This window comes from Pan troglodytes, chromosome 22 (assembly GCF_028858775.2).
Source record: "Pan troglodytes isolate AG18354 chromosome 22, NHGRI_mPanTro3-v2.0_pri, whole genome shotgun sequence".
Classification (NCBI taxonomy): domain Eukaryota; kingdom Metazoa; phylum Chordata; class Mammalia; order Primates; family Hominidae; genus Pan; species Pan troglodytes.
The window spans coordinates 24,069,261-24,085,685 of NC_072420.2; the positions used below are offsets into that span (position 1 = coordinate 24,069,261).

The following is a 16,425-nucleotide window of genomic DNA, read 5'->3' on the forward strand; positions in this document are numbered from 1 at the left end:
GTATCTACCTATCTATTTCTTTTTCTGTTTTTTTTTTTTTTTTTTTCTTTTGGGAGAAGGAGTCTCGCTCTGTCGCCCAGGCTGGAGTGCAGTGGCGTGATCTCGGCTCACCGCAAGCTCCGCCTCCCGGGTTCACACCATTCTCCTGCCTCAGCCTCCCGAGTAGCTGGGACTACAGGCGCCTGCCACCATGCCCGGCTAATTTTTTGTATTCTTAGTAGAGACAAGGTTTCACCGTGTTAGCCAGGATGGTCTCAATCTGCTGACCTCGTGATCTGCCTGCCTCGGCCTCCCAAAGTGCTGGGATTATAGGAGTTAGCCACCGTGCCCGGCCGTATCTATTTCAAAGTATCTGTAAGTAAAAACATGTTCAGAAAAAAATTGCATACAATTTTTTACAGCAGCATTATTCTTAATAGAGAAAGGCTGCAAACAATTTAACGTCTACCAACTAGTTTATGTTAGTCAATATATAATATGTTCACGAAAAAGAATATTATTCAAAATAAAATGAACTATTGACACATGCTACCTCATGAATAAGCTTCAAAACACATGGTAAGTGAAACAAGCTAGACATAAGCCCACATATTCTATGAATCCATTTATATGAAATCTTCACAAAAGGCAAAAGCAAGACAAAAGTAGATTTGTGGTTGCCTAAGTCTAGGCAGGAACCAGAATCAATTATAAATTGGCATGATAGGAGAAAAATGTTCCAAAACCTATTTAGGATGATGGTTTAATCGAGAAAACTTACTAAAAATGTTTGAATTATCTATATGAAATGGTTAATTGTATGATATCTAGAAGATACCTAAGTAAAAGTTAAAAAAGAATTAGAAAAATGCTTAGAATATTTTCATGTTTTATTTTATTTTCCTTTCTAATACCATCTGGTTCAAGATGGAAATGTGAAAAGTTTAAGGAGAAATGAAATCCTGTTAACTCATCAAACTCACCCTTATACCTAAGTAATTTGCTATACAATTAGTACATTGAAAAGAAGACACCACTGTCTACACACGTAAATGACCAAAAAAAACAAAAAACAAAAAAACACAACTCTCTGATAATGCTACAATATTATCAACATTGAATATTGGTGAATTTGATTGCATATAAATTATATCTTTATAAAGATGGTAAAAAAAACACCCACAATTAAAAGAACATGTGAGGAACTTCCAAAAAATCAACAATAAAATAAAACAGGTAACTCAAAGAAAAACAGGCAAAAGATAAACAGTCAGGTTATAGATAGAAAAAACTGAATAAGTATCAAACATATGAAGACCTACTCAACTTTGCTAAAGAAAGAAATTTATTTTTAAAACAACAATGAGATTAAGATGTTTCTAGATTAGACTGGGAAAATTAAATAAAATGAATTATGAGATTATAGGAAGTTTTAACAAAAATAAAGGGAAAAAGTTCATTAAGGACAGAATTATCTAATATAGTCATTCTATAAAGTTATTGTGAAGAACTAGATAAAATATGAATATGTATATTATAGGTATATCATTAGTCATGGGCGTGGACATTGATTGAAGTATTGTTTGTGTTTAGGAAGAATGGAAGCTGGTTTGGAGACTATTACTGGTAAAATGGAAAAGTAAGATATGGTGGTTGCACTCCATAAGCTGTGAAGAATTTAGATGTGTTAGCCTATAAACACAGCTGAACAGCTAGTTTCAAACACCAAAAGAAAATAAGGCATAGCACAAAATCATTTATACGAATTAAATTACTTGAACACATTAAACTAAACACTGCTTATTTTATTTAAATAGTTACTAACTCGATGATATATATTAAACAGCTTAGAATATTGACTATATGGTGTAGAATGGGAAATAGAGGAAATGGGCCTAAAAGGGAGTAACTAAATAATGGCATGCATTTTCTATTGCTACAGGAAAAACGTAATGCAATTTAGCAGCTATGAACAATGCCCATTAATTATCTCATAATTCTGTAAGTCATACATTCAGGAGGTTTGCCTAGTTCCTTAAAGAAGTCTGGTGGCATCTGCTTAGAGTCTCAAAAGGTGAAAATCAAGGTGTTTACAGGGCTTCATTCGTTACTGGAATATCTTGAAGGAATATCTTTTTTCAGGTTCTGTAAGGCTGTTGGCAAAACTCAGTTCTTTGTGGTTTTAGTACTGAAGTCGCATACCTTTGTTGGCTGTTGGCCAGGAGCTGTTCTCAGCTTCTAAAAGCTGGCCAAAATACTTGACTTATTTTATTTCTCTATTTTCAAGGGCAGCAATGTGGATGGAGTTGTTATGCTTCCAGTCTCTCTGATCGCTCCTTATACCTCACCTCTCCTCCACTTTCCTCTTCCACCACATCTCTCTGAGTCCAGTGAAGAAATTTCTCTGAAATTTTTCAGCATATAAGAATAATTTCTGATGGCATTAGTTATACTTTTAAATTATCATTTTTAGCATTTCATTGTGTTCTAAACCATATATTCTTAAATTTAATTACCACAGTTTTGCTTTTTTCTTGTTTTTGTGATTTGATACCAACCCTTGATTAGTAAGAAAATGGAATAAACTTCTTCCTTCCAAGAAACAGCACTTTTTCTTAGTAAAGATGGAATATGTGTAATAGGTGAGGGATAACTAAAACTTGTCACATAAGGCAGGTAAGACCCCAACAATTGACCTAAGACTCAGTATTCAATGACCTATTCATTACTGAACAATTAAAAAGCTACATAAAAATCAATGCTACCTACACCTTAAAAATACATTTTAATTCACCCATAGATTCCCACAACCTTTTAGACATAAAGAGAAAATTTTGTATGAACTGAGAAAAATAACCCACTGCCTATTGAATTCAGGTACTGTTGCTTAAAGGACAGCTACAGAATTCTCATCTCAATATTTTCATGTAAAATAAGTGGAAATCAATAGTCCAAAGATCCTCATTAAGAATGAGCCACTAATAAACAATATATTTATAATTTAGATAACATTTCATTCATATGCAGGTTTTGAACCCTGTGGAATATTTAATTTGCACCAGGCTTTCCAAATACTTAATTTGTAAGAATTTTTTTTCAATGGGAGTTCTAAGATGACTTTTGAAATAATTGTTAAAATGAAGACATCTATGTTTTGCAAACTATGAGGATTTAGATACAGAATACATTCTTTCATAAGATCCATCTCCATTGTGGATATGCCATGTGTCTTTGAAGGTACTTGAGAGAAAGGCATTCCCACATTCCGCATATTTGTAGGGTTATTCAGGAATTAGTTCTTTCATCTCCTCAACTAGAAATGGAAACACGTAGGGCATTACCACATTGTTTACATGCAGTTTTTTTCATTCAGTATGAGTGTTTTGTATTTTCAAAGGAAAGTGAAACAATTGCGTGCTTTCCCATATTCCTTACATTCATTGGTTTCCTTCAAATGAGTTTTTCAGTGTGTTCAGAGGGAACTGAAACAGAAAGTTTTTATCACATTTCTCATACACATAGGATTTTTCTGTTGTATAATTTCATGTTTTCAAAAAAACTCAACTGTTTTCCCACATTTCTTACATTCCTAGGATTTCTATGAAGTATGAGTTCTTTCATGTTTACGTACAGAACTAGAATATCTAAATGCTTTGCCACATGACTTAGTCATAGGGTTTCTCTCCAATGTGAGTTTTTTCATGTTTATTCAGAGAGCTGGAATGTCTGAAGGCTTTACCATGTTTCTTACAGTCATAGGGATTCTCTCCAGTGTGAGTTCTTTCATGTTTACCTAGAGAGCTGGAATAGCTGAAGGCTTTACCACATTTCTTAAAGTCATAAAATTTCTTTTCAGTATAAATTCTGTGATGTGTTTCAAGGTAATTGAAACAAATAAAGGCTTTGCAACATTTTTTTTACATTTATAAGGTTTCTCTCCAGTATGAAATTTTGTATGTGTTCAAATGGAACCCAAATGTCTGAAGGTTTTACTACATTTTTTACATCATAAGGTTTCTCTCTGGTATGAGTTCTCTCATGTATTTGAAGGTAACTGAAACAACTGAAGGTGTTAACCACATTTTTGACATTTATAGGGTTTCTCTCCAGAATGAGCTCTCTCATGTCTTCTAAGGGAATGGTATAGACTGAAGGCTTTATCACATTTTTTATATTCATAGGGATTCTCCCCAGTATGAGCTGTTTCATGTCTTCTGAGGGAGCTGTATAGACTGAAGGCTTTACCACATTTTTTTACAATCATAGGATATCTCTCCAGTATGTATTCTTTTTGACTTAGCTTGGAGGAGGAATGACTGAAGACTTCACCACATTTCTTACATTTATAGGGTTTCTTTCCAGTATAATTTGTTTCATGTTTCTGTAGGGAACTAGAAAGAGTAAATTCCTTACCATATTAATTAACCACAGAAGATTTTTCACCATTGTGAACCCTCTTACGTGCTTGAAAATAACTAAGACAACTGAATTCTTTCCTGCATTTCCTACATTGCCAGTTTCTCTTAAGTACTTTATGATTCTGAAGCTGACTGGAATATCCACAGGCTTTATGCCATTTCCGACATTTATAAGGTTTTTCTCCACTGTGAGTTATTTCGTGCTTTTGAAAAGAACTTCAAAATCTCAAGGCTTTACCACCTTTCTTCTATTCACAGGGTTTTTCTCCAATGTGACTTACTTTATGCATTTGAAGTACATAGAGAAAATTAAATGTTTTCCCACATTTCTTATATTTATGAGGTCTATTTCTGGCTTGTGTTACCATGTGTCATTGGACGTTTATGAGAGAGATAATGGTTTTTCCCACATTGTTTACATTTATATCACCTCACCCCACATTCTTCACATTCTTATGGTTTGTGTCCAGAATGATATAAGATGTGCCTATTAAGAGATGAATGATATATAAAACTTGTCCAGGCCGGATGCAGTGGCTCATGCCTGTAATCTCAATATTTTGGCAAAGGCAGGCAGATCACCTGAGGTCAGCATTTCGAGGCCAGCCTGACCAACATGGAGAAAACTTGTCACTACTAAAAATACAAAATTAGCCAGGCATGGTGGTGCATGCCTGAAATCCCAGCTACTTGGTAGGCCGAGGCAGGAGAATCGCTTAAATCCGAGAGGCAGAGGCTGCAGTGAGCTGAGATTGTGCCATCACACTCCAGCCTGGGCAACAAGAGTGAAACTCCATCTCAAAAAAAAAAAAATTGTCCACACACATGACATTCACATGAATTTAAGTCAGCAGAAATTTTCTCATTGAGATTAAGATTTGGAATCTGGCTGAAGATTTCTCCACAATGACTAACTTCTATATATTCATAGAGTCTTCATACCATATGACTTCAGAGATGTTTTTCCAGAATTATTGAAATGACCTTCAGTGTCCTGGACTTCCCATTTGTTTCCATTTTCTGTCTCCTGGGATCTTCTGGCATCCTGCTTAGAGATCTCCCAGAACCTGCAGATCACAGGGCGACAGAGGCTCTGATGGAGCAACCTAGGGTCTCCTGGAACAAAGGAGACAGAACAACAAAGCTGAGCTGGAACTGGGCAGCCAGGCCAGAGAGACAAACGCCCTGCCAGATGGTGGAAGCCACCCGGCATTGTTCTTTCTTCATTGTTGTACCTACTTCATGACAAGCCATTCACATTTATTAGCCAGGCGAAATGTGAATTTAATAAATTTATTAATACATTTATTCAATGTGAATGGCTTGTCATGAAGGAGGTACAACAATGAAAAAATTTCTTAAAAATGAAAAAACTCTCAAAAATGAAAAAACCCTCTAGAATGTTTTTTTATTTAACATTTTCACAAACAGCCCTGGATACCACCTATCTCATTGCTCACCTAGTGTATGTGAAAATTGTATCTCTTCAATTTTTCTGGCAATTCTTCATTTACTAACTGCAATGCTTTCTCTTTTCAAAATCCTTTTTTGAATTATTACACATATACCTTTTTATACTTTATGTGCTTTTTCATATTTAACATGGAAAGAGTCCTTAGATATTTAGCCTCCTAATATCTGAGATCTGATAGCAGATATAAAACTTCTGCTAATTTATAAATCAAGTTCATAATGTATGTAATCAGTTTTGGTTTTGCCTGGGGTTTTCAAATTTTTATAATTATACCTATTCCTGACAATATCAACACTTAGTAATTGTCTCAAAATACATGCACACTTTGTTAATGTTATCTTCCACTCTTTGGATGTATAAAAATGTTACCATTTTATTAGATATAAATTACTAATTCAGTGGTATTTAAAAATTGTTTGCTTCATAAACTAATTTAATATAAAATCCAGAAAGCTAAAATGCTTCACTGAAATAGCAATCAGAGATACAGTATTATAATAAGCCATATGCCCTGGAATCTACAAGACTCGCTAGCCTACCACTTACCCTTAGAACCAAATTATTCTCTTTAAGTATTAGTTACTTTATCTGAAATGATGTCGAGTTTTCCAATTGCTTACATGAATTCCATATCAATTAAAATTATGTATTTTGCACACTTGCAAAAAATAATAGTTTCTTCTTATTATATGTGACTGAATAAAATACAGTATAGATATATAATTGTCCTGAACCTTAAGTCACAGCTTTCTATGTACAACAGTAATCAATAGTCCTTAAATTAAATTTTGTCTCTCCTATCATTTTTAGAAATTTGTTTATAAATAATGTAAAAATACTCTCTAAAGAATATTTCCTACTTATCCTGATTTTTGAATAATATTGTAAAAGGTTGTATAACTTTTTACATTTATAAAACATTGTATATCATAACATTGAGAAATTGATGTACCATTTCTTACATGTACATTACAAAATTATAATTTTGACAGTTTGGTCAAAGGCATTAACAAAATGCATTTCTAGGTTATAGCATCCAATCTTTGATGTCACTTTAAAGAAGATATCAAGCTGTGACAAAAATAAAATTTTTGAAAATGCTTCATTAACCTGACCCTTTGAGGTCATTTATATTTCCAGTTTATAAAATAGGATTATCTTTTATATAGAAAGTCTGATCACACCTCCTGCAAGCTTAACATAATTAGAACCTGAAAGACAGTTGTTTTAAAATGCCAAATGCACCTTTAACCTTGATCCGGGTTACTGGCCCATTATTTTCAGTCTGGCTGTTAGAGTTCCTACACAGTGTATTTAATTCTATGTTGTGAAAAGGCTTTTTACACTGCATTAGTGAAATGGAGAATACATCAATACAAATCTTAAGAAAAGAACAAAACTATAAATTTGGTAACAAACACCTTACATTGTAAATTATGTCAGGAAATATGACATAATCCCATTACAAATAAACGCCAACTACCTGTGAAATGTGGAGAAGTATATTACCTACCTGAGAAAGTAATTGTAAAATTAATGGACAAATACCTATAAAATATGTAGTATAGTAAAATTTCTTTAAAATTACTTAATAGTACCAATGTTAATTTTTATGTTTAGGTCAATGAATTATGGGTACAATATAGGATACTTGTTACTACGTTCCTTTCATATAATGTCTTAAGACGGGTATTTTTATGAGATGCATTAATTCATGGTAACCATATAGAATAGGTATTCTATTTTACAAATTAATAAAAATTATCAAGGACTGAACTCTGGTAAATAAATAATACCAAGAAATATCATTGCTCACCTGTACTAGAATGTTGATTTTAATACTCTATAGTGTTTCCCAAGTTTTGATAGTGATACATAATAAGATTGAAAAGTTATTTATCTTAGGATCTTATGAAAAGAAACAAAAATTTTCATTGCTAAAAATTGACTTCTAATGTAGAATGAAAACTCTATGGTTATAACTTTGAGTTTGTCTAGTCAAATTCTTATGTAACCAATTGTAAGTCATTCACAATGACTTCCAAATCAAAACATCAGAATATCAATAGGACATAATGGGAATACTTACAATTAATTTAATAGTACTTCTATTTACCAATTATATATTATAGTACTGATCTAATTATATTATCTCATTGAATAACCACTGTATATTACTGAATCAGTAATTGGTTATTCAAAAATTCTCACATGAAAAAGAACCAAAAATTTAGTTATGTTTATAGGAAAACATTTTCTAATTAGTCTTTAAATGTTCATTTTATATCTGATAATTAAATAACAAAATAACTTGTCAGCACAAGCACTAATTTTTTCCAAATTACAAAGTCATATGCAGACTTTGTAGCAGAATCTACAAAGAATCTATTTTTACTCTATTATTTTTATTCTGTCAGCTTTCTCTGCCTCCAACCGAAAATAACTTCTTACCATCATAAAAAACTTGCGTTTTCAAAATGAAAACAATATACATTAGAATGCTTAGTAATAAAGCAATAACTGAGAAGAACTAATTAATTATAACAGAACTAATTTTTGGTCAGTGGAATTTTTTCACCTATTCCACTTCTTTTTACTGAATTATTTTAGCTCTGAAATATTTTTAAAATAATATTTATTTTATTTTATTTTTATTTTATTTTTATTGTACTTTAAGTTTTAGGGCACATGTGCACAACGTGCAGGTTTGTTACATATGTATACATGTGCCATGTTGGTGTGCTGCACCCATTAACTCGTCATTTAGCATTAGGTATATCTCCTAATGCTATCCCTCCCACCTCCCCCCACCCCACAACAGCCTCTGGTGTGTGATGTTCCCTTTCCTGTGTCCATGTGTTCTTATTGTTCAATTCCCACCTACGAGTGAGAACATGCGGTGTTTGGTTTTTTGTCCTTGCAATAGTTTGCTGAGAATGATGGTTTCCAGTTCCATCCATGTCCCTACAAAGGACATGAACTCATCCATTTTTATGGCTGCATAGTATTCCATGGTGTATATGTGCCACATTTTCTTAATCCAGTCTATCGTTGTTGGACATTTAGGTTGGTTCCAAGTCTTTGCTATCGCGAATATTTCTTAACATTTTTACTTGTGAGTACTTCACTTTGTGAGAGTGGAAAATGGAAATGATCTATGGAAATAACTTATAAAATATACTACATAATTTCTTATATTAACAAACATAATAGACTAAAAGAACATACGTATTAATGTTCAGGTGAAGCACATATTCTTTAAATATATGCATGAGGGATAATATTTTAATAGTAATTGAGCCCTGAGCATTGGAATTTTTTACTTTACCTATACAATATAGTTTTATATGTAATATATAATACTTGCATTACAAGCCATAGTTGTCTTGAACTTACAAAAGCATTGTGTGGCTTCCATTTATTTAGAACTCCAATCAGTAATGTTATGTTACTATGCATTTGAAGTCATTCTTTTTCACTTATAAAGTCCCTGAGTATATTCTTACATTGAGTGCACGTCAGAATAATTATGCTTTCTTCTTAGTATAAATGTAGTTGCATTTTTCTCTGTATTTACTGTCTTTATTTCTCCTCTGTATTATTGGGTTATGTTCAGGTATTTGGCTTCCAAGACACGAATAAAGACAAAGGACCTTTGGAATTATTTGACATTGGTATAAGTCTTCTCATATTAATATCAGCAGGATAAATCATGTATCATTCATTAATGATGACAACTTCATGCACATTGTGGTAGATTCTGGGCATGAATTACTTCCTAATTATCAATGAGAGGTGACGTCTAATTCTCTTACCCATTATTCTATGCTGGTCTTAGTGCATCACACATAGTTGAAGTAAATTCAAGGAATTCCAAGGCTGGGTCACCTGAACACTTGAAGCTACAGTTTGAGCATCTAAAAAAAACACATAAACTTTTTGGAGCTGTGAGAAATCATGTAAGTTTGACTACCTTGTTGGGAAAATCACATGGCGAATTCTTGAAATAACATGACATGGAGAAGAGCCTCACAGACTCCAGTCAAACCCGTCAAAGTACCCGGTAGTTGGGTGACATGGTTTTAGACCCTACAGGCACTCTTTAGCTAAGGAATCTCCCAGGCAATTCCCAGCTGAAGTCCTTGCCCATAAGTATGCAAAATACAATAAAATGATTTTTTGTTTTGTGACAGTTGGTTACACAACAATAGATGACTGTTATACCCATTTTATACTTGCTGGCAGCTATCTCTTAACCAATATTAAAATTATTATGCTCTCTCAATTATTAGCATATTTTCTTCTTTATTGTCTTCAACATTTAAAATTAAAATACTTGCCTTCATATTCTAATTTCTTAAAGCCCACATTCCTATTCCATAGCTACAACTATTTTGTCACAGAATTGGGAAAAACCCTCTGGAAAATAAAATAAACTCAAATACTTATGTATTCTTGGAATTATCCTAAATGTTCTGCTTTCTTTTTGCCTCAGGGAAGTTCTTTTTTTTTTTATGATGAACATAACCAATAAGTTAAGGGTGGCCTTTTTTATACTTTTGGGTGAGTTTGTTTCCCTTTAAATATATTCAATTATCATTTTTTTTCAGATGCTTATGAAACAGGTCAGGGTCACTACTCTCTTCTAAGGTGTTATCTGAGCTCATTGTCTCATGACCAAGAGAATTAAGGAGCATGGACACAAAGGGTGAGATTGGAGAGAAAGTTTAATAAGCAAAAGAAGAAAGCTCTCCACAGCAGAGAGGGGAGCCTGAGTGGGTTTCCATTTTTACAGCTGAATTCAAAAGCTTTTATAAGAAACCCCTCTTTTCTCTGTAGCTGTTTGAGTAACTTATCTGAAAAGCCATCTGCACAACTCCTTCTTATCTATGTAGTTGTCAGTATGTCTCTAGGCAAGCACAAAGTGCTGCTTCTCTTTTTTGTATAACTGTGGGTTTGTTTTAGGTAAGCCCCCCTCCTCCTTGTGCAAGTTCCCATGGACCCCACCATATACATGTCTGAAAAGGGAGGAAACTTTTTCCTTGGAGCCCACCAATTATGCAAAGAACAAAAGGCTTCTGTACTGGACCCTGCCGGCTTATCTGTGCAGGTGCAGCCTGAGTTTTCCCCAGGCTGCTCTATTTTTGCCTGTACCTGTGGTTTTTCAAGCAGGCTGCTTCTCGGAGGACCAGACTTAACTGTTTACTTAACTGATTTTACGTTTTCTTCTCCCTCACTTGTTGGACATGATTGAAAACGAAACCCTGAGAATACTGTACTATTACTTCAGAGCTCCAAAGTTTATTTTCATCTAAGATTAATACGTATGTAAGGATTAGTATATATTCATATGTATATGTATTCATACTTAAACACCTAAGTGCAATACACACGTACTCAAGTATACATAAGTTCCAAATTCTATAACTAAAATTTCATGAAGAATATAAGTGATTCCTCCAAGTTTAAAATTAACAAGTGATATTTATGTATTAATTATCCAGGTAAACAGAAATGGAGATCATATATATACAGTCTAGGACTAGCACTAGGAAACATCATATATACAGCTGAGAATAAAATGGGAATGGAATCATAAATATATTCATTTGAGATCACCATAGATAGGAAGAAATATCATAAAAGTGTATAATCCATCAAGAATCACACTTAAATACACACACACGCGTTCTAATGCTGGCAAGTGTCAGCAGCTATATTTTCCCACTGAGATATTTTCCTAAAGATGTTTTTAGAGAGTGTTTCACAAAGCACCAAATGAAGGAAGAGATGAATACCACTGGAGACTTTGAACTATAACAGAAAGAACAAATGCTGAAGAACAGATGAAATTAACTTGAAACCTAGCTGTGACCCTTACTTAATACATAATATAGCACAAGTTGTTACATTTCTATATATGTATTTTTTCTTATTTTGGAATTACAATATTTACACTAGGTTTATTGAGTAAGTAAAATAATTAAATATTAGTTAAATTGTCTACTTAATATATATTGATTAAATCTGAATTTATTAGTAATTTCTACCATGTGTCTGGCATAGGCAACAAAACACAGGAAAGGCATGGTTCCTGCCATCAAACAGTGTACAATTCATGGCTATGGGCCATATGAATTAATGTTAGTTTATTCCCAGTCTTAAGTCTTCACGTATTTTAATCAAATCAAATGAGTTATGCAGTTAAGTCCCATTTACCCTTTAAAAAACAAAAACAGAATTTCACCTATTTTTAAAAAGTTGTTGTGAGTCAGTACCTTCTCCATTTCTTTTTTACAGGGTAGATCCAGAATCTTTTCTTTTCTTATGAGTCAAAATCATTTTTGAAAATCCAGTGTTCAAAAAGTGTATTTTGCACCTGTTCTTATTTAAGTTTCAAAGGAGGCTCTCATGACAAAAAATATCTCCTGATTTCTGAATTCTTCCCTGCCAGATTTGATTTAGCTCATGTGACTCAATTTTATGGCATCTCGATGTGGAGTAGAAATCACTTTCAAAGTCAGATGTAACTCATTCTAACAAATCCTGTCATTCATCATCATTTTAAGTCTCTCTTGAGTAAACTGCAATTTGTACCAAGTTGTACAATATGGTTTGGGGATGTGTCATATTGTCTAGAGGAAGCTAAAACCCAGACTGTCAAATTCTTTTCAATTAGGACTTTGTGTAGGATTTGAGTTGCAGTAAAACCCATAAAATAGAATCTGCAGTTGACTTGAGATAGGAATGAGAATTATTACTTTAGGTAGTTTGCCAGGGAGGCTGAATCTTTCATAGCTTCATCCAATTATGTAAACTTCGCATGGAATTCTGATATTCTAAGTTTATTTAGTACTATAAAGTTTTATATACAGTAAAAATGAAAAAACTGATAATAGAATTCATAGTTTGATCACTGACTTCAAAATGCCTCATATGGATTTTAAGTTATTTAATTTTTCTTGTACTATATTTGTGTTAATATAGAATTTTTATTTTTATTCATTCTTTTGTTTTAAATTATAAACACTACATATGCAAGACTGCTGCTTCCAGTTTTTATGAATTAAGACTGCTTTTTTTATTAAGATACAATAGTTCAGAGTAGAACATTATTTGGCAGTAACTATCAGGAGAAGTTAATAAATAATGAGAAATGTAATATATTTTCAAACAATGAATAGCTTTATAAGGATCAAAAGCTAGAAATGTTAAGGACTCAAAGAAGAGGTACTCTAAAAGATGAGCTAAAGTGGGTACCTTTTCCTTGGGGGTCTTCCTGAGCCTGTGCTTATGCAAGGGACTGAGAAAGCACAATTTGTCTCAGTAGAGGGCTTTTAACTGAGGAAGGAGATAGGGCCTTCAAAGAGGCGATTCAGTCAAAATGAGGCCAGCAAGGCCAAGCTCTAATCCAATATGACTGATGTCCTTATAAGAAGAGAGAGAAAGACAACAGGGCCAGGTATGCACAGAGCAACCACCATCCCACCATGGGTAGAGGTACCAAGCAGGCAGCCATGTGTAAGCTAAGGAGACAGGCCAGGAACAGATTCATCCCTTGTAAGGCTCTCAGAGGAAACCAACTGTGCTGGCACCTTGACCTTGTGCTTCTTGTCAGCAGAAGTGTAAGAAAATAAGTTTCTGGTGTTGAAGTCCCAAACATATACACAACATACACACACGCACACATATGTATATATGCACACACAATGTATAAAATACAGTAAGATAAAGCTAAAGCAGATGTTAGAGTAAATTCATAACAAAAGTGCATTTACTAAATAAATTTAAATGTCAATACTCTAAGACTCTTATCTCAAAACCTAGAGCAAGTCCAGCAAATCATATGTAAGAAGAGTAGGAAATAAGAAACTACAAATAAGAGAGCAGAACAAATAAGATAGGATTATGTATAGTGAAAAGTTTGACTCAAATGGAGAAATTGATAATCCCTTATCAAGATTAATTTTTAAAAGTAAACAGAAAAACAATCACCAGGCTCAGGAATTAGAAAGCAATACCTCAGCAGATCTACTAACCTAAATAATATAATAATGACTATTATGAACAATTTTATGCCAAAAGCTGTGACAACATAGATATATTAAATTCTTAAAAACATGAAACTTATTGAACTTGGAAAAAATAATAATGCGATAGCTGCAAAAAAACGAATACAAAGCAAACAAACATAAAGCAGATTACAGTACATCTCCAAAAATCTTAGAAAATGTAAATCCTAATTACAAGTGATTTTTTCACACATGGAAAAAAAGTAACACCAAGAATACGTGAACATTTGAAGAGAAGAAAAAAAAAAGTAGAGGACACCACTCAACTGTTTTTATGAGACCAGCATTAAATTTATATAAAATTTAACCAGACAAGACTGTCTCCTTCTCCCGTGGTGGCAGCAGTGGTGGGGCTGCCGCCCGCCGGAGCATGTCGTGGACTCCAGCGGAGACAAAGGCGCTCAGCGCAGTGTGGGGCAATGAGCGGCTGGCGGAGCCGCGGTACCAGCAGCTTTAAGGAGCCAGTATAGTGGCTGGCAGCAAGGACCCCCGGGCCAGCCAAGTAGGAGCTTGTGTCCAGGGCCCTGGCCAAGCTGGGCTATGAGCGGACCTGTCCCAGTGCTGGGAGGCATCAAGCTGGTTGGATGCCCAGAAGTGAATGCAGTGCTCCAGCTGTGGCCTCACCAGTGCTGAATAGAGAGGAAGAGCCACCTTCATAGCTTACATGTAATTCTTCTGCTTATACAACCCAGTACCGGATTTACTTACTTTGACCATTTGCACGTGTTACAATCGGGTGGAAGAACATGGTGTTGCGAAAAGAAAGAGCAGTTACACAGTAGAACAGTTGGAACAGGTGTTTGCTCAGGGAGGATGGGATGCTCAGCCCTGCCAGACTGTACTTCTTAACAGCAGTAGCTTGTAGCAGGAGCTGGAGTCAGATGGCGGCACCATGGAGGACTATTCATTCACAGGAGTACTGGGAACCCAAAGTCAGGATCTCCATGGCTATCCGACAGATCAGGAATCACAAAGAGAAAATTAAAAATTAAACGGCCGGGCACGGTGGCTCAAGCTTGTAATCCCAGCACTTTGGGAGGTGGAAAAGGGCAGATCACCGGAGGTCAGGAGTTCAATACCAGCCTGGCCAACATGGTGAAACCCCATTTCTACTAAAAAAAAAAAAAAAAAAAAAAAAAAAAAATTAGCAGGGCGTGGTGGTGGGTGCCTGTAATCCCAGCTACTTGGGAGGCTGAGGCAGAAGAATCGCTTGAACCTGGAAGGTGGAGATTGCAGTGAGCCGAGATTGGACCATTGCACTCCTGCCTGAGTGACAAGAGTGAGACTCCGTCTCAAAATAAATAAATAAATAAATAAAAAATAAAAATAAGTTCAACAAGAGTCTTCTGAAGAAGCACAGAAGAGAGACATCAGGCAGAATACTGTGCAGATTTTGGAATCGGTACAGTTGAAATGGGAACTTTTTCAGAGTTGGACAGACTTTTCAAGGCTCCTTCTTTCTAATAAACTGGCCGTTTTTTGGAATTGGTTATAACACCCGTTGGAAAGGGGATCTTCATTACCATTATGCTGAGATCACCTCCCAGGTGCCCCTTGGCAAGCGACTTCAGGAGTACTTCAACCCTGGGAAGTCTGAGGGAGGGATCATTATGACGCAAGTGCAGAAAATGAACTGGAAAAAATGTTTATTACACATTTTTAGAGATCACTATTAGTGAAGCTAGGCGCTTGGAGCTGCATGTGGAAATTGACTGGTGACCCATTGCCCACTCCAACCCAATCAGTAGGAATGTTGTTCAATATTTATTGCCTGGAATTATTCCTAAAAGCCATGGGCCTTTATGCCATTGGCTATGAAGAATGTATTGAGAGGCTCCTCTCACCGCACATGCAGCAACATTCCCTGGACCCAGGAAAAGAAGGCGGGGTTAACCTGGAAACCCTTTCAGCACAAGCCTCATTACAGGTGGAAATAGAACCCACCAGAATTATCTTTTGCCACCTCAGGACTGCTGAGGTCAGGGCTCTGCAGCAGAGCTTGTTTTTACATTTCCAAGTGAATACCAAAGTCTTCAGCAAATATTGGGTTGGTATTAACAGATTTTTCTCTCAGAGCTGTACTGGGGACCCCAGAGTTTCCCCCAAATCCATCTACATCAAATTTGTGGAAGTAGAGAGAGATTTTCTTTCCACTGGCTCTTTAGTTGAGTGCCCTGAAAAAGCCATTGGATGCGTCCTAAAATTTAACAACTGAAGGTCATCCTTCATAAGGATTTGGGCTCTTAGCTCCTTCTTCTCTACTCACTTTCCATTACCCAGACCACTCCTCATCCAGATGCTGCCATCAGACTCTTCATGGAAACTCTTTCCTTGATTGGGCCAGTATGACTTCTAAGGAATCATAGTAGAATTTGGCCAGAAAAAACAGACCTCACCTGAAAATGCTCATTTTGAGCAAGCAAGATTTATAGCAAACTTGCTTGGTGGGCCAGCTATTTCTTTTTTTAAAACACAAAAACAA

The 16,425-nt window shown here is 35.0% G+C and overlaps 1 pseudogene; it reads left to right on the forward strand.

Moving 5' to 3' along the window:
• Positions 1 to 13,287: 13,287 nt before the first annotated feature.
• Positions 13,288 to 16,158, forward strand: LOC749747 (myb/SANT-like DNA-binding domain-containing protein 2; annotated as a pseudogene).
• Positions 16,159 to 16,425: the final 267 nt, after the last annotated feature.